The sequence below is a fragment of the Stegodyphus dumicola genome, chromosome 7 (genome assembly GCF_044657685.1).
Source record: "Stegodyphus dumicola isolate Sdum_Otavi_A_Nest chromosome 7, ASM4465768v1".
NCBI classification, from domain to species: Eukaryota; Metazoa; Arthropoda; class Arachnida; order Araneae; family Eresidae; genus Stegodyphus; species Stegodyphus dumicola.
The window spans coordinates 89,017,870-89,044,593 of NC_140774.1; the positions used below are offsets into that span (position 1 = coordinate 89,017,870).

Genomic DNA, 26,724 nt, shown 5'->3' on the forward strand with positions numbered 1-26,724 from the left:
CCTTGTTTTAAAGCCCACCAGTGGCCTAACGGTAAAGTGGCTGTGACGCGGGTAGTTAAGTTCGGGCTTCAAATCTCGGAGAACGGGCTGACTGCATGGGCATTTTCGTCGTTTTCCTGTATGTAGCGTATATAGGAGACAGTTCCCTTAGAAAGTCCTCCACGAAGGCATCCCTCCTCTTATGCGAATAGTCCTACCATACTTTGCTGTAATCAAATAAATCGAATTTTGTAACTTTGATTTAAATAAGCAAGAACAACTAAATTAAAATTTAGCATATAGTTAATATTTTCATTGACAGATATGCACGTGACAATTCATATATTTGATAAATACTTAAAGTACATATTATCTTTTGCAATTTTAGAAAGTATTTCAATATCTATCTATTTCTGTCTTCTATCTTCATGTTACATGATATTACTTTACTATATTTAGGAATAAGTAAAATAATACAAATAAAAGCAGATTAAAAATACAACTTAATTGACTTAATAGAAAGCTTATAATCTTTTAAATGATTTTTAGATGCAATAATTACAGCAGAAAATTGCGTTTTTGTATTTGGATTAAGAATAATAAACTGCTCTAAAGAGAATCATCAGTCTTGCGTATATTTTTATGATTGTTAGAAGAAACTATATGAATTTTAAAAAGGAAATAGTTTATGAGTCTCTCTTAAACGCAATTACTTTCGAGATTCTTTGCTGTTTTATTTATACTTATTTTGCTTCTATTAATGATATTAAATAATTGCCTTTTTCCTCCTTTTAAATTTAGCTGTATTTTTTAATTTTATTTTGTTATTTAATTTTTACAGTGATGGAATATTCTTACCCTTTAAACATCGTAAAAATATAAAAAAAAGTTTTTATTTATTTATTTTTTTTTTTTAAACTACAGATTTACTCTCTCACATGTTGCACGCATGTTCGGCAGAGAAGAGCTCAAAATTTCAGCAAGGTGGCAGCAGGAATCCACAAACTTCGATACGTCACGTGGATGACGTCATCTCGAAACGATTTCGAGCGCCAAGGCGCGATGATTCTATCCACAACAGAGCAGATGCTCGTTGGGTTCAGCAAAGAAGCTTACGTTTGACAATTTTTTTCTCCTTCAATCCACTCTGCTTTACCCCCGCATCGGATATTTTGAGCCGTCACTAATAAAAGTGTTCTGGCTGAATTAGCTGTTTCGGATATAATGCTACCAACAGAAAAGTCTTAAGAAAAATCGTGGAATCACGTTACACAGTGGGTGGTGAGTGACTTTTCTAAATTTCTTGTAGCTCTAACCATTTGTTTTGATTTCTGGCATTTCCTTGACATCAAGCTACGTTTATTTCACTTTAAAAGTTTCGTGTTTGAAATGTTCCTGTATAACAATATTTCTAGAACTTTAGTACATCGTATAAGCCAACCATATTCTAGCGATCCTTTCACTTTTTATGATACAGACTAACTAGTTTTAGAAAATTTCAAAATATAGCCATATATATAATTCTGGAGTAACTTTTTCCACACAGTTTGTTTATTGCATTTACATAACTAGTAGTAGTACAGCCCGCATTGGTAGAATTCAGAACTATGCCAAAGATAGCTTCGTTTTCGGAATTTTGGGTTGTGTGTTTTATATTGCTACACTTCGCAAATGCGTTTTCTTAGTATAGTTATAATCATTGGCGATCTTTAGCTACTGCAGCAGTTGAAACTTCCGTAGTGTTAATAAGCTACTAATCTTATAATAAATTTCGTGAATTGATATCATAACTCATTTTATAAATTTAAACCAAATTATTATGTTGTCACAAACCAACCTGCAGTGCCTTTATAAATTGGAGGAACAGGTTAAAGGATAATTATTGTTATTACCCTCCAAAACGCTTTGTAAAAAAATAGGAAAACCAATAATGAAAAATTATCTGATGCTTGTGTCGCCGTAAACAAATTCATAACTTTATGTCGTTAGTACTAAGCTAAATAAATGAATTTGCAATTTTTGTTTATTTTCATCTGATTGCATTTAAGGGTTTTTGAGTTATTTTATACTGCACAGAAAGAGGATCGCATGTTTTCCGAAAAGCGTATGAAAATGATCATAATTTCATTTTTTCCGAAGTATCAGACTGTAGACACGGTTTCTGGTAACATCAGTTTTGAAGATTCCTTACTTTGGCATAGCGCCAACCATATATACTACGTTTATCCTTCAAGAGATTACAAGGAAAACAAATCTAACAAAAGCGGATAGCTCTTATTACACGAATATGCACTACTTGTAAGTTTTAAATTCCATATTTGCTAGTTCATTAAGCATTTAACACGGTTTATTTTCTTTTCACTAGAGAAACTATGTAAACAAAGGTAATCATTCATTATGAAAGAAAATTTTAAGGCCCGTTAAGCTATATTGTATTTGTGAATGAATATTTTGGGGAAATATACTTGTTCTTTAGAATGCACGTAAAAGCCTACCGAACGTAAGTTCCAAATTAAATATGAAACTAAACTTTTCTTCCTAAAAGCGGAAATTTGCGCTCATTTTTGGAAACTTGTTTTTACTAGAACTATTTCAAATGCTGCTGCTCTTAAAACAAGGGTAAATTTGGTAAACATGCAAATAAGTCTTTAAATGTATTTCGAGAGATCTCTCTTCAACAACAACACTGGATTACTAGAAAAGAGGTCATTTGGTGCTGTCTAAACACTGTCAGGTATTTCTTTAAAGTTTTGGCAAAATGTAATGCTCTTTCGCAATATTTTGACGTTAAAATCGCCTTGTAAGCATCTTTCCAAAGCTTTTGGACTGTTATTTTACGCTTCTATCATTACCACGCTTCAGTAACTATTGCCAGTACGTGAAACATAAAGTCTTTAATTTTTCTTTCACTCACTTCGCACATAATCACATATCAGGTTACAGTTGTTCGGCAAAACAGATTTTATTTTGAATTTAATTGATCAGCAATTGCTTAATCATCTAAGCCAGTGATTCTTAACCGGTGGTACTCAAAGAAGCAAAGAATTTTTAACTATTAAATTAAAAAATCTCGTGAAGAAAAAGAAAAAGTGATAGAAATTTCCTGTCATCGAAATCTAACTGAAGATTTCAAAAGTAACACATTTGTTAACTTTTGGCTGAACCCAAAAAATAATTTAAAGGCGTTTCGCGTAAAGCTATTGAATTTTTCTTGCCTTTCTGCAGAACCTATTTGTGTGAACAATTATTTTCTTCCACGTTTTACTTGAAAAAGAATTACAGAACAAAATTAAAAGGGGATTCTAATTTACGACTAAAGTTAAGTGAAATAAGCCCAGACATAAAGAAATAGATCTCTCTTAAACAGACCCAAATTTCACGCTAATTTTTAGAATTAAGGTATTATAACTTAAATTTTGATAATTAAAATAGTAAGCAATTTTTAATTTAATATTTTTATGTGTGCACATTTAATATATCCAATAAACTGTGCAAATTGCAAAATATATTTTTTAATAATTCTATTGAGAAATTGAAAAATAATCATTGTAAAATGTAGTGGTGCTACTAAACATTTTCAGTTGTTGTTTAGATGGTACGAGATAGTCAAAAGGTTGAGAACCAATGATTTAAGCGATTTAAAAGCAGCAAACACGTTTTTCAAAATTTTGGACTTCGTTTTGTTTAATAACATATCTAATTAAAATTCATTATAATTAGTAAATTAGTTTATGTATTACGCACAGTTATATATTTTACCGAATACTTTGGTTAACGTTTAAGAATGATTGCTATATATATTTTTAAAACTTTGTTTTCGAATTTAATTAAATAATTAGATTTCTTAAAATCTTATTCTTTTTTTTTCTACTATTTTGTTAGTATAGTATTTGTTTACATAATCGATGTAACCATTTCAGCAAACTGTTTAAAAGTTCTGGTGATAGGTTTAATATTTGAGAATAATTAAACAAAGCAATTAGAAAGAAATAGTTCTATAAGATTTTAGTTAATAACTGGATACAAGAAGTAAGGCAGAAAGGTTTGATGTCACAACTTTTTTATATATTTTTATTAATAATTTTTTCAGACTGACTGAAATAACAATAAATGATAACCTAGCGGCAAACGCATTTAGTTTAGGAAGTTTTTCATCTTATTTTCAAACTAAGTTAAATTTTTTAAAAGAAACTAAATCTATCTCTTGAACTGTTCTAACTACTATTGTTTAAAATAACTAGATTTTATATCTAGAGATAAATTTATTTTTGAGCACTGAACGTATTAAAGATGAAATACAATAGCTCATATTTTGTTTTCCGGAAACTTGTGTTTTTGAAATTCATTTATAAAAACCATGTACTAAATGTAAAAGAATTGATATCACTTTTTTCCTTTACTACTTTTATTAGTACCGTTTTATAGCAACCACCTTATCAGAAGTCGCCAAAATTTCAAAATGTGTGCAACTCTGACAATCATGCACATAATTGTTTTTTCAGGCAACCATTCTTATAACAGTTCTTCAGTAAAGCAATATTGCCATTTTTATATGCATTATATTCCCTTTGATGTATTCCAAAGATTTTACTCTATTGCTTCCTCCACGAAGGCATCCCTCCCCTTAAGCCTTCGAGTGCTTTGCCATAATTAAATAAACCAACTTAAAACTATATTTCTTATTTTAAGAATAATGTTATCAGAGTCGAAATGAGTTGATGGAAAAAGTATGATTTTGAGTTGGAAAGATCAAATTGACGATGTATCTCCGTAAAGAAAATTTTTGGCCCTTGTTTTTCCTATAGTAGAAAAAAAACCTGTTTTCCCCCTTTAGAGTCTGAATGATAAATGAAAATTGAGATAGTGATGAAAACGATATCACAGTATAACTGCACACAAATACTACAACAGGAAAGAAAAAATGCTTGCCTTATAAAGTGTAAAGTTGATCTCCCAAGAGTTTCGCAATAAACCAGTAAATAATTTACGGATGTTTGTTTTCTAAGGTTAACGTGGAATATATTCTCTTCCTAGAAGTTAAGTTGAAACTCTTAAACACAACCACAACTGAAATTTTAAAACACTACAATTAAGAGAGAATTATAAGTACGAAGCAATACTTATCTATTAACATCAGCTTTAATCAAAAGTAGTGCTAATTTAACCAGAAATCACTTTTTAAAGAAGAGTGTGTGTGTGTGTGTGATTATAGCAAAGCCTCGAGGGCTATCTGCCTAAGGGGAGGGGTGCCTTCGTGGAGGACTTTCTAAGGGAAACTGACTCGTATACACGTTACACATGAGGAAAACCACGAAAACGCCCATGCAGCCAGCCCGTTCGCGGGATTCGAACCTCAGACCGAACTACCAGTGTTCAGCGAGATTACCGCTCGGCCGCTGGTGGGCCCTTTTTAAAGAAGAAAAGAAATTAATTGTGGTATTTAGCCTCTTTAGAAGGGAATGGAAAAACTTTAGTGTTTTCATTTATAAAATACATATATGTAAAAACTATGGAATAACGTAAATATATATGCGTATAAACTGAGGAAAAAAATATGGAAGAGAAATTTAAAAGGGCTAGCCCAATGAATTAAAATTCTTCGTTGTTCTAAGTTCATTTTAAAGATTAATTACATACTTCCCATCTCCAAAATAATTAAATTATTAAGATAATCATACTCTCGAATGGGCGAATGGAGAAGACCATTGAAAACCGATAGTTCGTTCGCTCTTCGTTCAATTCCCAGACTGATTACAAATTACATTTCCAGGCCGATTACAAAGAATTTTCCTGAGTTTTCCTACTTTTGTAAATCAAGTGATGCACTAAAGTCCACCGTTGGGAAGAGCATAACATTGCATTTCTACTGACATATCGTTCAATCGGGAATTTCGTGGTTTACCCCATGTCTAAAATGAATGCGAGCAAATTTCTCTTAGAAAATCCTCTATAAAGGAATCCCTCGTGTCTAAGAGAAATAGCTCTTACTTTGCCTCAAGACAACGTCATTTCTTTAATTTGCTCACGTTTGGCATCCACTGTCTACTGTTTGGCAGCCTCATTATTCGAGTGTGTGAAGTTAATATTCTCCTCCTCTGCAGAATAACGTATCGAATGGCACGTACTGATACATGTTATTATGCAGTGGATCCTAATTCGCACGTTACTACTCTTGATGTTGCTGTACAGTTCATTATTGTCCTGCTCAAAATATGCATGTTCTTTCGGTGGTGTGGCGAGGCTGGTGCAATCATTCCCATCAGTCTGTTCGTCCGTCCTTCCTGCACCCACCGATTAGTTATTGGTATTACTATGTTTGTACTTCCTAAAAGTTAATCCTTAGTCTCTATAAACTGCAAGTCTTCCATTGTCAAATACCCAAAATTGCTGGAATGACTGATAATTGTTTTTTGGGAATATTGAAACATTCTACGCAAAGCAACAGCTCGAAAACGCCCAGTTCCAATACTTTAAGTAGGTTATTTTTCCTTTCATAGTGCGTCTAGGTGATGTGACTGGCATATAAGATTTGCATATGCGCTGCAGTGTTAATCATTAGCTGCATGTCCTATAGAGACATGCAGCTAATGATTAACATGATTACAATGATTAGCTGCATGTCCTATATGATGAAATTTTCAAGCCTCTTTTTGAGTGTTTTTGTTTTTTCATTGTATTGCATTCTGGATAGCTAGCAATTTATTACGTTACGCATAAAGGAAGGCTCAGGAACACCAATATAGCTAGCCCCCACACCAATCAGGGTAGAGCTTACGGTTGGTCGAGTGGATGAGATCTCTGAACACTGGCAGTCTGACCTGGGTTTCAATCTTGATAAAGAAGCTATTTGCATGAGCGGTTTTTCCCATTGAAGCAAGAGTGCAAGCTAGTTCTTAGAATGACGCGGCGCATATTATCTTTAAGGTTCATCTCCCCCCTCCAATGGTGGGCTCTAGCCGTTGATAGGCGTTGGCCACTACTAAGGCCAGAAGCGGTAGTCTCTTTGGTTGATCTTTACATTATGGTAACTTGACTATTTTTTGGCGAAACTTTGGCGACCAACTCTCCTACAGCAACCCTCTATTTTTTTTTCCCCGCCGCCATTTTGTCTTTACGAAGTAAAGACATGTTTCTTTTCTTTTTATCTCCTGAACACTTCTTCCAACAATCTACTAGCCGAATTACACTTATGCTAGAAATTTTATCAAATAAAACTGCTTAATCATGACAAATATTCACTGCAAAATTAGGAAAAACTGCACAATACCATCCTCCTTACGCATTTTTCAAAATAACACATACACATAAACCATGTACACCCCGACTTATTTTTACTTAAAAAAACATCCCAGAATTGCACAAAAATGGCATTGCGCACACTCTTCACTATATCCATGTACACTGCTTTTTTCTCATAAATTAAAAAAATTTCACGAAAATACATGACAATTTTCTCAATCTTTAAACCCGGTAAAAAGAACATATATGAAATTACATGATCGCGAAAAAGTATTTACCCTTTACAAATATCAACATTTCCACATATAAAATAAATAGAATATCCAAAAACTTTTACCTCTAAATCATCTATTACATTATACACGTCACCAACGAATTCATACCGCAAGCATTACAAATACTTAATATCAAATATTTAAATTATTTCCATGCACGTTTATTTCAACTTAAACGTATACCAAATTCCTACAAGCATAAAATTCACAAAATAACTATCATTTCATTACAATATCACTAAACCATGTACACGTCGACTTATTTTTACTTAAAAAAACATCCCAGAATTGCACAAAAATGGCATTGCGCACACTCTTCACTATATCCATGTACACTGCTTTTTTCTCATAAATTAAAAAAATTTCACGAAAATACATGACAATTTTCTCAATCTTTAAACCCGGTAAAAAGAACATATATGAAATTACATGATCGCGAAAAAGTATTTACCCTTTACAAATATCAACATTTCCACATATAAAATAAATAGAATATCCAAAAACTTTTACCTCTAAATCATCTATTACATTATACACGTCACCAACGAATTCATACCGCAAGCATTACAAATACTTAATATCAAATATTTAAATTATTTCCATGCACGTTTATTTCAACTTAAACGTATACCAAATTCCTACAAACATAAAATTCACAAAATAACTATCATTTCATTAAGATATAATTAAATTCAAAAACACGACTTAAAATATAAATGAGCACATACATTAAATTAATAAAAATTACCTTACAATCCTAATTACTTTAAACTAAATCATTGCTAATAACAATTTTCCCAATAATACCAAATTCCTTTCCACCTTACATTTAAAACAATGCATAAAAATAATATCCTCAAATAATTAAAAATACTAACTTACCTAATCTTCTTCAGAGTCTTGATTACGTGGCGGATACACTTTTCTTCCTTCTATCCTTTTCAATACCACTAAATACCCATTTCGAATTCACTTTAGTTACGGCCATGGGATCCAAAAATTCACAAACACTATTTCACACAACACAGAATGAAGCCAAATACAAAATTGCCAGATTTTTTCCCGATTAAAGAACAGTAATTCGTCCATTAATATCACATGACATATCCCATGATCTCTCATTTCCCCCACACAAAATAATGCGTAATCGGAACTGAGTACTGCTCACATTATTACCAAAGTCCCAGGTAGTAACCTTTATCGCCTCCAAAATGTCGCCAAACTATCAGTTACCATATTGTAAAGATCAATCGTATCTTTATTATGAAAACACTTAATATATGAGCCTCCGTTGCCTCCTATGAAGGGAAGATCAAATTACATCCATGCCTTCTCCGGGCTTCGAACCTGGCCCTTCGGTACGGCAGTTAGAGTCACTAAATAATCTCTGAGGTTTTGCGCCAGAAAACCAACCACCACCACCACCACTACTACTACTACTACTACTACTATTGATACTACTACTACTAAAAAAGACACTTAGCTAGCTAGACAGCTAGCTCTCGTGATTTTGTTTATCATTTAACCAAAACTTTCCCTTAGAAGCACCTCAATCATGGCATCCTATCTTGTGGAAGTTTATCGCGATTTTAGCTGTACATATGGTCTTAACAGGCTCAGATCACAGATTACTGCAAACTAGCTGCTAATACTGATGAAAATTGAGGAAACAGTATATAGATACACAGTTATTGGGAAAAATCTATTCTTAATTTGGCTTTGGCTTAAAACATGAAAGGCGGGATGCAGTTCTTTCTACTTCTGAATCAAATTAACTTCAGTGCATGACCCTTAAATAATATTACAGACCAGTTGTTTATATTTTAGTGTTTGCTTCGTAGCATCTTTACGAAAACTACCAGTAACCCGAGTGGGTAAAGCTATTAATCTCTTATAAAGTACCGCATTTTCGGTGGTCGATTAGCCTGCATGCATGGGTGTTTTCGCAGTTTTCCTCGTATGTATCTTTTTCAGGCATTATCGCATAGAAATTATAGTTAAGGTCAAATGCAATTTATTTTATTTCTACAAATTGCAGTGAACAGGGCGGTTGTATCAAACCTTTTTGTCGGTCACACTTTGGGAACATTGTCTGAATTAAATAGCGAACAGCCAGAAAATGAGTTTACCAGTGGAAGAGTGAATAATATATAAGAACGCTAGTAATACCTTTGATTCCGGCTTTGAATCCCTGTGAACGAGCTGGTTATATGAAATTTTGTGGTTTTTAACTTTATAGTAACATGAATACGAATCAGTTTCTTTCTTAAAAATCTTCCACGAAGGCATCCTTTTTGAAGCAGGCAGTTCTTGCGTTATTTGCAGTACAGAAAGTTTTTCTATGAAGCCAATCTCATAGAAAAGTAGCCATGTCATGCTTTTGTTTTTGCTCGGTTTCAGCATTCTACAAAACTGAAACTTTATATATATGTCTGTACCGTAAATTTTATATACTATATCTGATCAACAGTACAACAACGAAAAACTTTCTGTGGAGAAAATGCATCCCATTACCTAAGCTTTCTACAAAATGAACAAATTTCCAGAAATTTCCCCTTTTTTGTAAACGAAAACGCAAACTCCGCTTTTATAACGTTTTTTTTTTCTTTTTGGATCCTAGAAACATTTTTTTTTTTTTTCAAAAAAAGAAAAATCATGTTTTGTGCAAGCAATAACATCTATAGTTTATGACAGATTTTTATAAAAGGGCTTTCACATGACACTGAAAAAATATGTGTTTCCAGGAGCCGAATTTCCCAACTCAAAACATTCTTTCTTTGTATCTAATGTATCGCATGAGTATGTTATTCGAAATTAGCGAATTAAATAATTTTCAAGGAATAAGCAATTTTTGTATTTTTCGAAGTGTTAATGTTGTTCTTATTATTTTAAATTAGTGTGAGTATTTAGTTAGATCGATATAGAATTATCTAAAACCAAAGATATCTGATAAGATAGAAGAAATTATCACAGATAGTACCTATATATCGCGAGCTTTAAATTCAGGTGTAAGGCAACATCCAGATCGCGAGCTATGCTATAAAATAATCGTCAGTTGATCAGCAATAATGTTCCGTGATCGAGTTTCTTAATGATTCAATATATCGTGCTTGTGATTTTAATGATCCTGAAACAAATACTCTTGTTAGCATAAGAAGGGACATTTGCCCGATGTTAGCTATTGGCAGTTTATGTTTAGAATGTGAATATTGCTAGCAAGCGCGAAGAAATCAAATATCCTTTTTGTTGCTTACCTTTCTTTATTTTTTCAATAACGTGTACTTTTTAATTTCATAACTAATTTACATATTTTTATAATGATATAATTTAAGTAACATAAATTTCAATACGCAGCGTTCTGCAACAGATGTATCGTTCACTTCTTGTGTTGTGTGTTTTTTTGCCTAATCTCGTTCATCTGAGAAGCCCACGAATTTTATTGGGGCAAAGAGTACAATATAGCGTCTATCGTTTGCAAGAGCCTGAGATACCATACACGTGATAGTATGGCTTTAGAAACGCCATTTTTTAGGTCCAGTTCCTCCCCTCCAAATTTTGAGGGAGAGTGCCCGGGGGCTGGTCCTAGAGTCTCCCACTCCTCTTCCCCTACCACCAAACCACACGAGAGGACTATATATTTATTATACGGTTCACTATATATTAGAGTACCACCATGACGCAAGGGTACTACATACACATTTACAGCATCCATACTTTTTCCAGGATTGGGCCCACCAGCGGCCGAGCGGTAAAATCGCTGAACACTGTAGTTCGGTCCGAGGTTCCAATCCCGCGAACGGGCTGGCTGTATGGGTGTTTTCGCGGTTTTCCCCATGTGTAACATGTATACGAGTCAGTTACCCTTAGTAAGTCCTCCACGAAGGCATCCCTCCCCTTAGGCAGATAGCCCTCGATGCTTTGCCGTAATTAAATAACCTAACCTTTTCCAGGATTGGAACCTGGGCTCTTCGGTACGGTAGTCAGAGCTGCTATTTCGTTGGGCGACAACTTTTTCTTTACAGGTACTTTTAAGAGGCGACCCAAGCAAAGTTCTGGAACTAAGTGTGCTTCTGCTGGTTCTGGTGGTTTGCAAACAGCGAGAAAAGCTTTCTAAAAATAAGTATAAATATTGGTATATTTTAAAATCCTTCTGTATAGAAAAATGCAAAATTTAAAGAAATTTTAGCAGGCTAGTTTTATCGTTATTATGCTAATATGTTTTACTCATTCTGGTCTTCGCAAATCTTAAATATATAAAATTAAAAAATAAATAAATCTTATTGTCATACATTATTTATTTCACGGCGGGTAAATGGACCAAATAAAACATACTGGGGTTGCTGTGCTGTGAAATTTTACTACAGTGTTATTCCATTTAATTCCCCCCTTTCACTAGCATTTTGCAGACGATATATCGTTTTTCCACTGCCACTATTTATAGGGTTGAAGACAGAAGTGTTTATTTTGACTGAAAAAGAGTTGTTCTAAAAGCTCAAGAATTATTATACACAATAAAATAAATCACTTTTTAAAACCAAACATAAATTTTTAAGAGTCTTCTAGGAGTTTCCGATGTTATGTAGAAGTGAAGGGGGTCACCTAATATTTACCCTAAGTAAGCAGAGGAGTTTCCGATGGTAGTGATTACATATCCTGGATTGTGCAGAACAGTTTTTCAGTTTAATGCACACACCCGGTATGACGGACATAGTACAGGGAACGGCGTCTGCGATTAACCCAAATCACGGCTGTTCCGAAACAGTTTAAAAAAGTACAAGAAAGAATAATAATCTACATGATAATTAATAGAATCAATATAGAGAAATCAGCATGGAAAAAAATATAACGTACTTCCAAACCGAAAACCAGTGTTTTTTTGTTATATTACTCTTGTGTTTCAGTAGGAGTCTGTGGAAAACAGAAGGTGTTAATAACCATAAACTTAATTTTTTGGGTACTTAAGAATTCATTTTAAATGGGCTATTTAACATTATTTATGCGTTTAAATTATGTTCAATTAAATTAAGTATCATTGTGGAGGGAAAAAATTTCTAAATATTGTGATATCATCTGTAGACACTGTTGTTATCTCACGCATTTTCTTCCTTTTTGTATTTCCCATAGAAATTTCCCTTTATTCTAATTGTTTGTAATGGCACTTCTATCGTTCCTTAGTAAGGAAACTTTTTTCAGTTCCAGAAAACTTTTCCAATTTTCGAGAGAAACAAACATTTTTCTGAAAACAATATTCCTTTCAGACAACGCCTGAATATTCTCAACGCAGTTAATCGCGATTTGATGATACTTCATCTCTGTCTTTTGTTTCATCATTGCTAAATTGAAATAAATTAGCCATTTAAAACTGAATATGTGAAAAAATATTGTTCTTTTTAAATATTAACAAATGGAAATGTCTGAAACGAAGAAATAATTTTTTTTCACAGTTTACCGTACTTGAATTTAGTTTTAGGAGATATCCAAGAATTAGATACGTTGAATGCGCTCTACAAGACTATTCGTCGTTAGCAAAATTAGCTTGCCTACCAGCTACTTAATAAGTTGTTATTCATCTCCTTACCTAAATCACCGAGTACAAAAATTGACGTAGTAAATGTAGTGGGTGTTTGGTGTATAGAAAGTTACTAAACAATACATTTGGCGAACTTAAATCATTTATTTCTCGAAGCGTAAACACAATAACTAAATGTCTAAAACCCAACTCATTTAATGATAGGTGGGTCGTTATTGATTAGGAAAATCTATTAAACAACTAACTCAAATTCTTGTTCAGTGACTTCTGTAAAACTAGCAGAAAATAATGTTTCGCACGCCCTGAGGTTTTGCATGAATGCACTAAACTGGTGGTGTATGTCTTGTTCCGAGTTGTCTCGTAGTTGGCAAAGGCTGCAAAAATAGTATTTTCTTTTCTCTATCGACAGAACAGCTGGGACACTGGGTTATTTGCTCATCAGTTTGCTGGATCCCGTCAATGGAATTAAAAAAAATCTAAAGCAGTGCTATGTCCTCTGGGATTTCACTGCGTAAAGTGAGGAATACTGAAAGAAGGACCAGAACATGGAGAGAAAGTGCATGATAGGGTTACTGTTATTTGAGACTAAGTGAAAAATGACGATGGCCGCTTATCTTGAGTACTGGAAAATTGCTGTTACTCGCAAGGAAGTATATGACATTGTCGGGTACAATGTACTCACAGTTGTAATGCGAACTAATAGTTATACAATTAAATTTAAAAAAATCCTGCAGATCCTATACATTCCTAAGAGCTTTGCGGATTTGCAATATGTTACGTAGTTATGCTAATTCAACCCATATTTTAGATGCTTTTCACTGTTATGCCATATATTAGGCATACAAATATAATAAGAGCAGGATATAAATACAGGTGCAGCTGTGAAAATGAAATCATTACAAATATTTATACGTTAAAAATCATGAAACAAAATACTTTACAAATTAGGTTAATAAAATGTACATGGATTCGTGTTTCGATTACATTATGCAACACTAATGGGAAGCTATACTGGCAGAATTACATACTCATAACACTTACCTTTAAAGGTAATCTGTCAGATTTGTATTTAAATAATAAAAAAATAACGCATAAAAACGCAGATAGAATCTTGTCAAATGCGCTAACGGACTCACCATGTCATTCCTTCTTAGGAAAATAACCCACGTGTGCTTTGTCATAATTATAATAAAAAAACCAAACCAAGTCTACATAATCTGAAGAAAAATAATGTAAAAGTAAGTACATAATAATATAGAAAATAGCAGTTATAACGCAAGAAAATCTAACACTATTATACCAAAAGGTAAATTGGAGAAAAATGTAACTATCACAAGTATATTGGGGAGATAAAAGTATGTTAACTGATATACAAAAGTTTAGTCGTTAGCAAAGTACTATTATAGTCATCAAAATTCGGGAAATTGCATTTCCTAAAACTTCAAATGACTAGTAGTTTACACAAAGTTAAAAATTCCAAGGTAAGTAATTTTTTTCTGCGAATACTTGTATATAAAGATACGTGTTGCGATATATTATTTATAGTAATAAGCTATGATAAGTTTGTTAGCAATTAAAGTTTAATTATTTTTAAGTCTCGTATCTTCAGCAGGCTCATCATATGTATATATTGCGTCAGAAGAAAATTTATATCTCTAATCATGCCTGTCTATAGAAATCAAGGCTGAGTACCCACCAGTGGCCGAGGGCTAAAATTGCTGAACACTGGTTGTTCCAAACTGGGTTCCATTCCAGACGAACGGAATGGCTTCATGGGCGTTTTTGTGGTTTTCCCGATGTGTAATGTATATGAGCCAGTTTCCTTTCGAAATTCCTCCCCTTAGGCAGCTAGCTGTAGTGTGCTTCGCCATAATCAGTTAAACCAAACCAAAACAAACCATACCAAGTGTGAACTGAAAGTTTGAGGCACTGGCACCCTCTATATATAGAGCGAGGAAGCCAGAAAACAGAGAAAAACAGCAAAACGGATCACACTTATTGTGTTGTATTTCAAAACGGATCGCGGTAAAATTTTAAGAGCAGTTTTGTTAGATATATGAAAGATACAGTTCTTGTATTGTATTACTGTGAATAAAAACATTTAAAAAATACAAGTTTATTTGATTAGCCAGATAACGGATGAAAAGTACCCACAATCATCACGGTCTCTACAGAAAGCACATACCTTTACGTAAGAAGTACTAATCAGAAATTGTATTTTCAAATCGAGGAATTTCGAATTAATTCAATCACTCCGACTGTTGCATTTGCTGGAAAGATTTTTTTTTTATCTGAGCGGTTTTGGTGTATATCATAATATCTAACGGCCATATAAACCAGCGTTTGAGCCATCGGGGCAGTGACCACCGAATAGATTGGTATTCGTATATTGGATCAGACACTGAACATTCGTGTCTATAATTTTTCTGCAGAATGAAGTCCCTCAAAACGTGTTTCTCTGTGTCTCAGCAATCTTCTGGAGAAGTCGATAATATAGTGAGAAAGGCACAGAAGCCTCTCGTACTTCTACTGCTAGAATATAAACGATGTTCGGATACAGCTGCGTAATGTCCGGCCGTCAAAATTGGTGTTTTAAGACCGCTGATTACTGGTAGTTTACGAATGGAATGAGTGCATGGTTGGTTTGCTTGTTATTCTCATGTGTAGTGTGAACATGAGCCAAATTCCTTAAAAACGTTTTCCACGAAATCATACCTACCCTAGGTAGATAGCCCTAGCATGTTTTGCAATATTCTGATAACTAAAGCAAAACGACCAGTCAATTATTGGTCCGTCAACTTCCAAAGTATAAAAACACTTAACATTGTTGTCTGCATGGGAGTTTTCATGCTTTTTACCATACGCAATACAGGCACGGGCCAGTTTTCCTTAAAACGTTTTTCACGAAGGCCTACTCTTCAGATCTACTTCATCTAGAGAAGCACTACTTTCGGACCACTTACAAACGTCAGAACCCAGACAAGACCCACTTAGGGATCTGGAAAAAGCAAGAATAGAACATCCCCTGCTGTTTGCCGCATCCACAAAACTATCAAAGTATTCATTTGCTTAGGCACATAGTTCTCAAGTGCTTGGTCATAATATGAATAAACTAAACCAATTAATTCTTGACGTTTTTAAAAGTCTGTGATTAATGTCAGTCGCGCGAATTGACCCACGTGTGATTACTATTAGCCTGAACATGGTATTAGCAGCATCAATGGTAATGTAGCCAATCACATTTCTGTTCATTCATTTTATATTAAAATAATGATAAAGCACAGATTAAAAAAAGACGTTTCTTTATACTGGGAGATTAATAATTTTTATGCAGTGTTCGTATACATATTTAAAACAGATGCAAGTCCTCGGTCGTAAATCTGCTCAAGTCGGTGATTTTCATGCTTCAGAAAATAATGAAAGGTAGTGCAAAAATTATTTAAGCTATTATATATTCTGTAACAAAAAAGTAACGCACAACCTCTCAGTGGAAATTTTCAAGTTTCCGAGACATTAAAATGCTCGATTTAAGAAATTAAGGTTTAAGGGAATAGATGGAAAAATTAAGTGATCTTTTCTCAACATAATGTACCGTGATCAGAAAAACGAATAAATATTATCTGTGGATTACTTTTCACATAATAAATATTCCGAAACTTTATTAAATTCGTGAATGTATAAAATGTATTTCTCTTGATATACCTAAAGGTTTTTTTCTGGATAGAGGGATTTTTCAGCATCCAATATCTATGTACCAATATCTATGTAATATAACTGCTATATTACATAGATATTGGTAATCTTCTATCTAGTTTAAATACAGTTTGCTTCTATCTAGTTTAAATACTTCTATCTAGTTTTAAAAGTACTCCTGTATTTAAACTAGATAGAAGTAATCTTCTATCTAGTTTAAATACAGAAGTACTTTTAAAATTTTAGGATGTTTCGCAAGAGAAACTTCTGTGTTATATATGCATTACGTCAGTGGTATTTTCAAATTTCTTCAGTGGACAAAATAACCGATTTGTTGTAATGAATCTTCTTCCATTTGAAAATCTTATAACCATTTTCTTGTTGGCGAATTTCTTGTTTTTCGTGTTAGCTTTTCTTGTTGGGCGAATAATTTTTCTTTCTTGATGATGTCGGCAACTGTACAGTTAAAAAAATTACATGTTTGCCTAAAACATGATAAAAAACATGTTTGATTAAAACATGATAAAAAAACATGTTTGATTAAAACATGATAAAAAAACATGTTTGCTTAAGACATGATAATGTTTGCCTAAAACATGATTTTCGTCTACATTCAGAGTAATTTTATTAACATTTATATTTGAAAATTTTTAAAAATAATTTTGCTTCTTAAAATATAGTATGCAACCGAGCATACTACTGTAAACGCAACGTATTAATTTTATTTAAAATGTATTTTCCCGATTGGCAACAACAGTTTTTTTCAGAACGATAATATTTTGATCTGTAAGTTTTTGAGCAGTAAGGTTGACGGTAATGTTTCTGAATAAAGCAAGTATTTAACAATTAATGTTTTGACGGAATGTGTTTTTAATAAAGGAACTAATTAATTGCTAACATTTCAGAAGTGGGATAAACTAGAATTATTATCTAGATTTAACAACGTATTGCCTTAACGTACGCTAAGCCTAAACTGAATGCGGAAGCTCGCCAAAACTGAAAGTAGAAAGGTACGTGAATTTATAAACTGTTTATGTTATGTCTAAGTATTAAACGGAAAGAACTTAAGTATAATTATTGTATTATTATTTGAAAATTTAAGTCTAAGATGGCTTATTTGGCAAGAGGCAAAAAATGTGATTTAAAAGAACTTGCTTTGGAACTTGATGTAGATGTCCCTTCTGATATTAAAATTGTAGGCTTAAGAGATATGATTTTGAATAGTAAGAATTATAACGAAGACTTTACTAAACAAATGCTAGATAGAATTATAAATGATCGTTTAGACAGGGAAAAGTTAGAAATTTTAGAAAAAGAAAAAGATAAGCAAAGAGCATTTGAAATGGAAATTATAGAAAAAGATAAGCAAAGAGCATTTGAAATGGAAATTATAGAAAAAGATAAGCAAATAGCATTTGAAATGGAAGAAAAAGATAACCAAAGAACATTTGAACTTGAAAAATTGAAAATAGAAGCGGAAATCAGAAGTAGTAATGTAAATGATTCTGTTCCTTCTAATGTTAGTAGAAGTAATATTTGTGATATGAGTAAATTAATGCATAAGTATGATTTGAATGAAGGTGATATACGTTTTTATCTAGTTTTATTTGAGAGACAGGCACGACGTATTGGGTTAGAAGAACAAAACTGGGTTTCTCAGCTGTTGGGTCTATTGCCTTATGAAATAACTAAATTAATTGCCCGTGAATCAGAAGAGAAAGCTAACGACTATAAGCACGTTAAGCAACTGCTACTTAAATTTAAGTTAAGCCCTGAACAGTTTCGGCAAAAGTTCGTTGATCATATTAAAACTTTGCTTAATACGTGGAAGGACTTCACGTTTGAATTAAAAAATTATTTTGAAGAGTGGCTTGCTGGATTAAATGTAACAGATTTTGACTCTTTAAAACAACTTATTATTACTGATCAATTAAAGAAGAGGGTCCCCGCTGCTATCCGAGACCATTTCATTGATGATTGGTCTAAATTCATTAATCCTGAAGAGTTGGCTGAAAAACTAGATGAATATGAAAATATTCGGGCAGGGATAAAAGTACTTCAAGTAGAAAATAAAACTTTTAGACATAATTCTAAGCCCAAATCTGGTTCTAAATTTTATGAAGGATCGTATAATCAGTATTCAAGACAAAGAAATGTTAACGATTCCATGCAGACAGATGGTAATTTCAAAGTGGGTTTTAAAAACAGTTTTGATAATAAATACAATCTGAGAGATAAGTTTTATAAAACAGACGAAAGGAAAAGGGAATATAATTCTGGCATCCGCAATGAAAAGGGTGATCCGAAATGCTTCAATTGTGATGATTATGGACATATAGCGACGGATTGTCCACAGCCTAAAAAAGAAATTATTTGCAGGAAATGTAATGAAAAGGGTCATACTTTTAAAAGGTGTACGTCTAAGAATCCAGACTTGACAAATATAAAAAAAAAATTTATCCGTGGACCAGAATTCAGGTGTTTCACCAGCTGTATATTTAAAGTATGCTCGCATCAATAATGGAGAAGAAATTACTGCAATCATAGATACGGGTTCTAGTTCGTGTTTATTGAAACAGTCTGCGGCTAAGAGACTGAATCTTATTGTAAAACCTGATGTGGACGAATTGTTTGGCTTTGGGAACCAGAATAAACCAGACGTTAGAACATTGGGAAAAGTGACTCTTAACTTAGAGATTGATAATGATGAAGGAAAGGACATTACAGTTCTAATTGTAGGAGATGAAACGCAACCATGCGACTTATTAGTTGGTCGAACATGGATTGATTTACCGCATATTGCATACGCCAAGATAGGAAATACCTTGCACATACGCTATGCTAATGACTGCCCATTTTCACAGTTGCAAAATGATAGCAACACTCCGCGAATTAAACTGAAGGCTTCCCAAGAAACTCAAATCGAAAGTAATACGGTTAATTTCGTGAAAGTTAAAACTGATGAAATAAATAACGGTTATGTTTTAATTAGTGTAAAATTACAGCACTTGAGAAAGAGTTTAATACAGGGAAAGAAAAAAGTTTACAAAAAGAAACTGTAATAGATAATTTTGCTGGTGAAGAAACAAAATTAAAGGGAAATAAGTTTTTTGAGAAACAAAACAAAAGACAACCGGAGAAAGATATTGCAAAAGGAAATAAACCTCGGGAAGATGTAAATCCATCTGCAAAGCAATCTAAGATAAATGAGGGAATAGACAAATCTCCTAAGAAAGTAATTACTGGTAAAAGAGAGCATCTAAAAAGGAAGAAGTTAAAGAAGAGAATTGAAGATATGCAGATGAAAATGAAAGCAAGTTATGACAAGAAGAAAAGCAATTCTTTAACATTCGAACGAGGAGAAATAGTAGTTATGAGAAGAGTACCTAAATCAACTGGAGAATCAACCAAAACACAACAAAAGTATCGAGGACCTTTGGTAGTTACAGAAGTTTTACCAAGTGATACCTATAGAGTGACTCAATTAGAAGAGAAGGTGAAAGGACATTTCTTTAGTACGACAGCTCATGTGAGCCAATTAAAGTCATGGCAGTGTCAAGCTGAATCAGAAGAAGACGATGATGATGGTGATGACATTAGTGTTACTGGGGATAACGATAACAACACGCCGCATATTACTAAAACTAGGACACGGAAAAAGAATAGAAAACGACGGTGAATCTATATGACAGCTAAAGACTTTCGTTCTTAATGTTCCGAGGTCATAACTAAGTCAGAATGCCCGAATGTAAACGCAACGTATTAATTTTATTTAAAATGTATTTTCCCGATTGGCAACAACAGTTGGAACAGCTTTAGTATAGCCCACCTTCAAAGTCTGGCGAATTTGGTTTGGCGCCAAAGCACATGAAATACGTTGTTTTGAAAAATGGTTGCCATCCAGATTTTCGACGAAACTCCATGTTTCAAAAAATGGCGGCCATCTTGATTTCACCAGAAATCGTGGATAATAGAAATAAGTTTACGACTATTATACACGATTTTAAGAGAAAGAAATATTAAGAAATGATTAATAAAAATGATTAAGGTTAAAAGGATGTAATTTTAAAAACAATACCGGAAACCTTTAGCTATTTCACCTTTAATAAATAATTTGGTGTGACGTCACAATGTATTCTCCATGCTACGCGTAATTTCTATTTTCTCTTTAAAAAAATAATGAATTGTTTATTATTGTAAATTAACATCAAATTCTTTAAATTTACATTTCTGAGCTTAGGCGTAACTGAAAATAAGTATAATAAATTGTTTATATTTAAAATTATCATGATAATAAGCGAATTCTACCAGTTATTAAAACGATAAAGAACGTCGCAGTCTCTCATACTTGTATTTCATACAGCTTCAGTATTTTCAAATATTTTTAAGGTTTAGCATTTATACAAATAAAAAAAGTTTTTTTTAATTAATACTCTGGAACATATCAATTTTTATCATATTTACAAATTAACGTTTTGCTACGTAACAACATAATCCCTTATATACCAGTAAGTAGACAATTTTCATTATTTTCTAGTACATTAATGAAAAACAGGTTCTTAAATTCCCAAATCACATTATATTCTCTGTAAGCAGGCATACTAGAATTCTACACATAAATAAATAAAAAATTTAATTTCTCGCAATGAAAGAAAATATTATAAGAAAATAAATACTACAAATTAGGAACACTAAGCAATGCTTCACATACACACACACATACAATGTCTCACAAAAGTGATGGAACACTTGTGCTTTACAAAAGGAAACTGTAGTAAAATTAATTAAAAAAAACATGTAAATCTTTTTTGTGGGTGTGTTTCATACTTAAATTTAGCAACAATTATTACATAACATACATTTTCTCAAAATATTAAAATATCAATTTAATAAAAATACAATTGTTTAGAACGGAGCAAAAAATGGCTCACATAAGTAATGGGACACTTACTTTTCCATCGAATATTTATCCAAAAATTTTACTTTATAAAAGGTTTTAATATTTTGTTGGATTTCCTTTTACTTTTAAAACATGATTTAATCTTCTTGGGATGGGATTCGACTAATTTTTTTACGATTTCTGGAGTAATTTTACCCCATTCTTCTTGAAGCACCGATTTTAATTGTTGTTTTGAAGAAATGGTGTGTTTGCGAAATTCTTCCTTGGGTTTTATCCACACCAAGATTCTACCGTCAGAATCAAATATATTAAATTTACTCTCATCAGCAAATATAACTTAATTCCAGTAATCATAATTCTTATTTATGTTGGATTTTGCGAAAGCCAGTCTGAGGTTTCTATTCTTTTCACTCACGAAGAATTTTTTCCTGGCTGCTCTACCGTGATATCCAGCAAATCAAATTACTCTTCCAATAGTCTCAGGATTAATAATTACTCCATATAATGCTTGTAAATCAGCAGCAACTTTAGGAGCACTCATTCTTGGATTTTTTTTTAATATTTCGAACGATAATTCGCTTTATTCCATTGGATAGCTTTGATAGTCGGCCAGGTCTTCTTTTATCCTGAATCATATGATTCATTTTATATCGTTTAATGATACTGAAAACTGTTGAATGACTCAGGTTAACTGTTTCAGCAGTTTCTCTAATAGAATTTCCACGTTCAATATGCAAATTAATAACTAATTTTCGAATTTCAGGCAAAGTTTCTTTTCGTTTAGCATTCATGGCTTCACAGAGATAAAAAACACAAAAATTCGAAAACAAACTGGAGAGAAATACTGCAGGCGATTTTATAAATTATTGCCAATTGCTTTTGAGTAAAAATAAAAACCCCAAAAAATATTTTTATTGCTTACTTCAGACGATTTTTGTTGCATAGTACGTAGTAGTATCTAATGGTGTCCTATCACTTATGTGAACCATTTTTTGCTCCGTTCTAAACAATTGTATTTTTATTAAATTAATATTTTGAGAAAATGTATGTTATGTAATAATTGTTACTAAATTGAAGTATGAAACACACCCACAAAAAATTTTTACATGTTTTTTTAATTTATTTTATTACAGTTTCCTTTTGTAAAGCACAAGTGCCCATCGCTTTTGTGGGACACTGTATTATCAAAGAACTCATATTATCAAGTGCGATTACGATTGCAAACACTACCGTATTATAATAATGAGGTAAAAGTTACTTATAGGGTCAAAGTTTACAGTTTTGCTACTGTTGAATAGATCGTCGGGCTATCGATATATATCGTAAGTCGGAAAGCATTATAAACATATCAAAACCAAAAAATTAAAAATACAATTTAAATGAAAAATGATGTCTTAAATATAATTCACAATTAAAACAACAATACAGATTTAAAATACGCAAACGATATGTTAAACATTGCATATAAAATACGTTACATTACAGCTCGTCATCATACATTATTTCGTTTTCCTTTATACACAACGATCCGTATTCGCTCGAAAAACATCAAAGCTCGGTGTCCATGTACACATCCATCTTTTTCCACCTTAAAAATATCAGAGAATTGCACAACCTCGGCATTGCGCACTACCATGGCTCTGCCCATGTACACATCGATCTATTTTCACTTAAAAAAATCCTGGAATTGCACAAACTAGGCACCGCGCAGAACCTCGGCTTTGCGCACTACATTGGCTTTGCCCATGTACACATCGATCTATTTTCACTTAAAAAAACATCCTAGAATAACGCAAACTAGGCACCGCGCACAACCTCGGCATTGTGCACTACATTGGCTTTGCCCATGTACACATCGATCTATTTTCACTTAAAAAAACATCCTATAATTGCACAAACTAGGCACCGCGCACAACCTCGGCATTGCGCACTACATTGGCTTTGCCCATGTACACATCGATCTATTTTCACTTAAAAAAATCCTAGAATTGCACAAACTATGCACCGCGCACAACCTCGGTATTGCGCACTACATTGGCTCTGCCCATGTACACATCAATCTATTTCCACTTAAAAAACATCCTAGAATTGCACAAACCTGGCACCGCGCAAAACCTCGGCATTGCGCACTACATTGGCTTTGCCCATGTACACATCGATCTATTTTTACTTAAAAAAACATCCTAGAATTGCACAAACTAGGCACCGCGCACAACCTCGGCATTGCGCACTACATTGGCTCTGCCCATGTACACATCGATCTATTTCCACTTAAAAACATCGTAGAATTGCACAAACTAGGCACCGCGCACAACCTCGGCATTGCGCACTACATTGGCTCTGCCCATGTACACATCGATCTATTTTCACTTAAAAAAACATCCTGGAATTGCACAAACTAGGCACCGCGCACAACCTCTGCATTGCGCACTGCATTGGCTTTGTCCTTGTATCTAGCGATCTCTTTTCACTTAAAAATCAGAAATTGAATAAACTCTGCATTGCTCATATACTAAGAAATCTGCTTTCACTTAAAAGAAATCGGAGAATTGCAGAAATTCTCGCATAAGCAACTCCATTAATTCGCGTTGTAAAAAAAAAAAAAAAAAAAAAAAAAAAAAAAAAAAAATGTTTCTAGAAAAATTGAGCTTACTACAGGCGAATCAAGATCCTAGCCTAATTGATTTCTCAGCCGTACATTTCTTCCAAATACTACCTTTCGATGACTTTTTCTGACTAACTAACCAGCATGTTATCTTAATTTTTCACAGAAAATGTTATCCTTCATTAATCGACAATCCATCAAAAATCCTCTAAAAAGTTCATACTCTATTCTTAATTCATACATAAAATATCTGTTCCCAAAATTTTACGCTTGTTTGAAAACTCCCACCTTAAATTTTCCTTTATAATCTCCTGATACTTAATTACACATCACTAACAGCAGTTTTAGAGCAAGCAATAACTAAACGAAAAAATATCACCTCAAGTAGGAAAATATATATATATATATATATATATATATTCAAAATAGTATTCACGGTATCTGAGCGTTAAACAATCGCCAATAACAGTGTTACGAATTGTCAATTTAGATATTAATTTTAGTAGAATTCTAATTTAAAATGTTGTATTTCCTCCTGCAACGCAGCGTGAGACAAATTTTAAGAGAAATCTATAACGGAAAAGTAAGAATACAGGGCACGTGCATTAAACTTTGAGTAAACGGATATGTCGGTAATTTGTATTGAAATTGAATAAATGTGACTACTAAATTAGCTGTAACCGTAATTCCATCCTCTTATTTACATTGCGTTTGGCGAATAGTATGGGTTACCAGATCATATCATTTATCGCCGCTCTTGGCAATATTTTTTTTGTTTAAAGTTCCGGGTGGGCTATATTAAAGCTGTGCCCAACAGTTTTTTTCAGAACGATAATATTTTGAACTGTAAGTTTTTGAGCAGTAATGTTGACGGTAATGTTTCTGAATAAAGCAAGTATTTAACAATTAATGTTTTGACGGAATGTGTTTTTAATAAAGGAACTAATTAATTGCTAACACTACTGGTTTGCTTTTCTTTTCTTTTCTTTTTTTTTTTTTTAATCCTTTGCTTTAGTCTGTTTTTGCCGTTTCCCTTTCTCTTCATATTAATAAAGAGCAAAAGATAATATATAGAATATTCATGAAATCAGTTAACATAAAATTTTTATTTTCTTATGTTGACCTTTATGACTAATAAAATTTTTTATCTCAAATGTTGCATAATTTAATGATTTTTATAACGATGAATTTTATACATCTTTGTAAAGTATTATTATTGTTTCTTAAATGAATGTTTATGTAATATAATCGCACACGTTTAGACTGAAATCTACCACTATTCGTTGGATAAAATAAGTGAATCCTGATAGTCATCTCAGATCCTGTTCTTGGCACATGGACTGCTTGTATATGCCTGCGTAGGATTTTGTGATTTTCTTCATACATAAATTGAGTACAAATCATTTGAAAATGTTTCTCCTCTTAAGTAGATAGTCCTAAACCGGTTTTGTTATCATGAAGCAAAATATAGCTGTAGATTACAGATGCATTGAATATCGATTTAAAAAATAAATTCCTGGTCTGACAATTAGCAAAACTCATTGCTTTAGTTTTATAAACATAATGCTGTACTAAATTAAGAAACGTAGGATTTTCTATCGCTGTTTGTAGTGCGGCTGAAGCTCTAACATTAGTATTTTTAATCCAAGTTTGATTACCTAGTAAATAGGATCGTTGCATGAATGGCTTTTGATACGTGTAAAATATATGCTGCTCATTTTTCTGGGGTTATGGAGATTTTCATAATGAGCCTCGCTTCAGGAGGTAATAAAATATCACTTGGGATATTCAGAGGTTTCTTTATCTGCTGAATTAGATCTAATTGGGTGTATTTGAAGTAACAAATGCATTAAATGAGGGACTGAAAATATTCTGTTAAAGTGTAGTGCGTTAAAGAATTCACAGATTTTCATTCATGGGCTGCAATGCTGGCAGAACAAATATCTGTTCCCAAAATTTTACGCTTGTTTGAAAACTCCCACCTTAAATTTTCCTTTATATTCTCCTGATACTTAATTACACATCACTAACAGCAGTTTTAGAGCAAGCAATAACTAAACGAAAAAATATCACCTCAAGTAGGAAAAAAAAAAATAAGAAATACGCGTTATGACCGTTCCCAACATTGTAACATCCTCTTTTTTTGTGGTTGTAGCACTAGGACGTTATTTCAATATTGCACTAACAGATGCCAGTAGAGTCTCTGTTGCTCTCTCTGATTTCTCATGTGCCGTTGCAGTACTGACACTTAATTTGTGCCAGACGACTTTGCTGATGTAAAGGATCTCACAGATTAGATATAATTTCACTGGAAGTACACTGTACACTTCAACGATATTTCTATACGAAAGTAGAAAAGCAATCACTGCATTACTTCTTTTATAAGACTTCTTGCAAAGAAACAAATTTTAAAACGGTCAACGTGAAAGTTAGCAGTCCTCTCAGTACGTAGAAGTGAAAAAGGCTTACAGCAGATCTATTGCAGTGTCTAGAAGAAATTTGA

The 26,724-nt window shown here is 32.9% G+C and overlaps 1 protein-coding gene across 2 annotated transcripts in view; it reads left to right on the top strand.

The window, feature by feature from the left end:
• Positions 1-1,072: 1,072 nt before the first annotated feature.
• The window catches only part of LOC118193217 (potassium voltage-gated channel protein Shab-like), a 370,422-nt gene continuing 344,770 nt past the window's right edge, over positions 1,073-26,724 (top strand). For both annotated transcript variants that reach the window (XM_085820568.1, XM_035364277.2), the window contains exon 1: positions 1,073-1,260. The gene's annotated coding sequence lies outside the window, so the exon portion shown is untranslated. The remainder of the gene's footprint in view (positions 1,261-26,724) is intronic.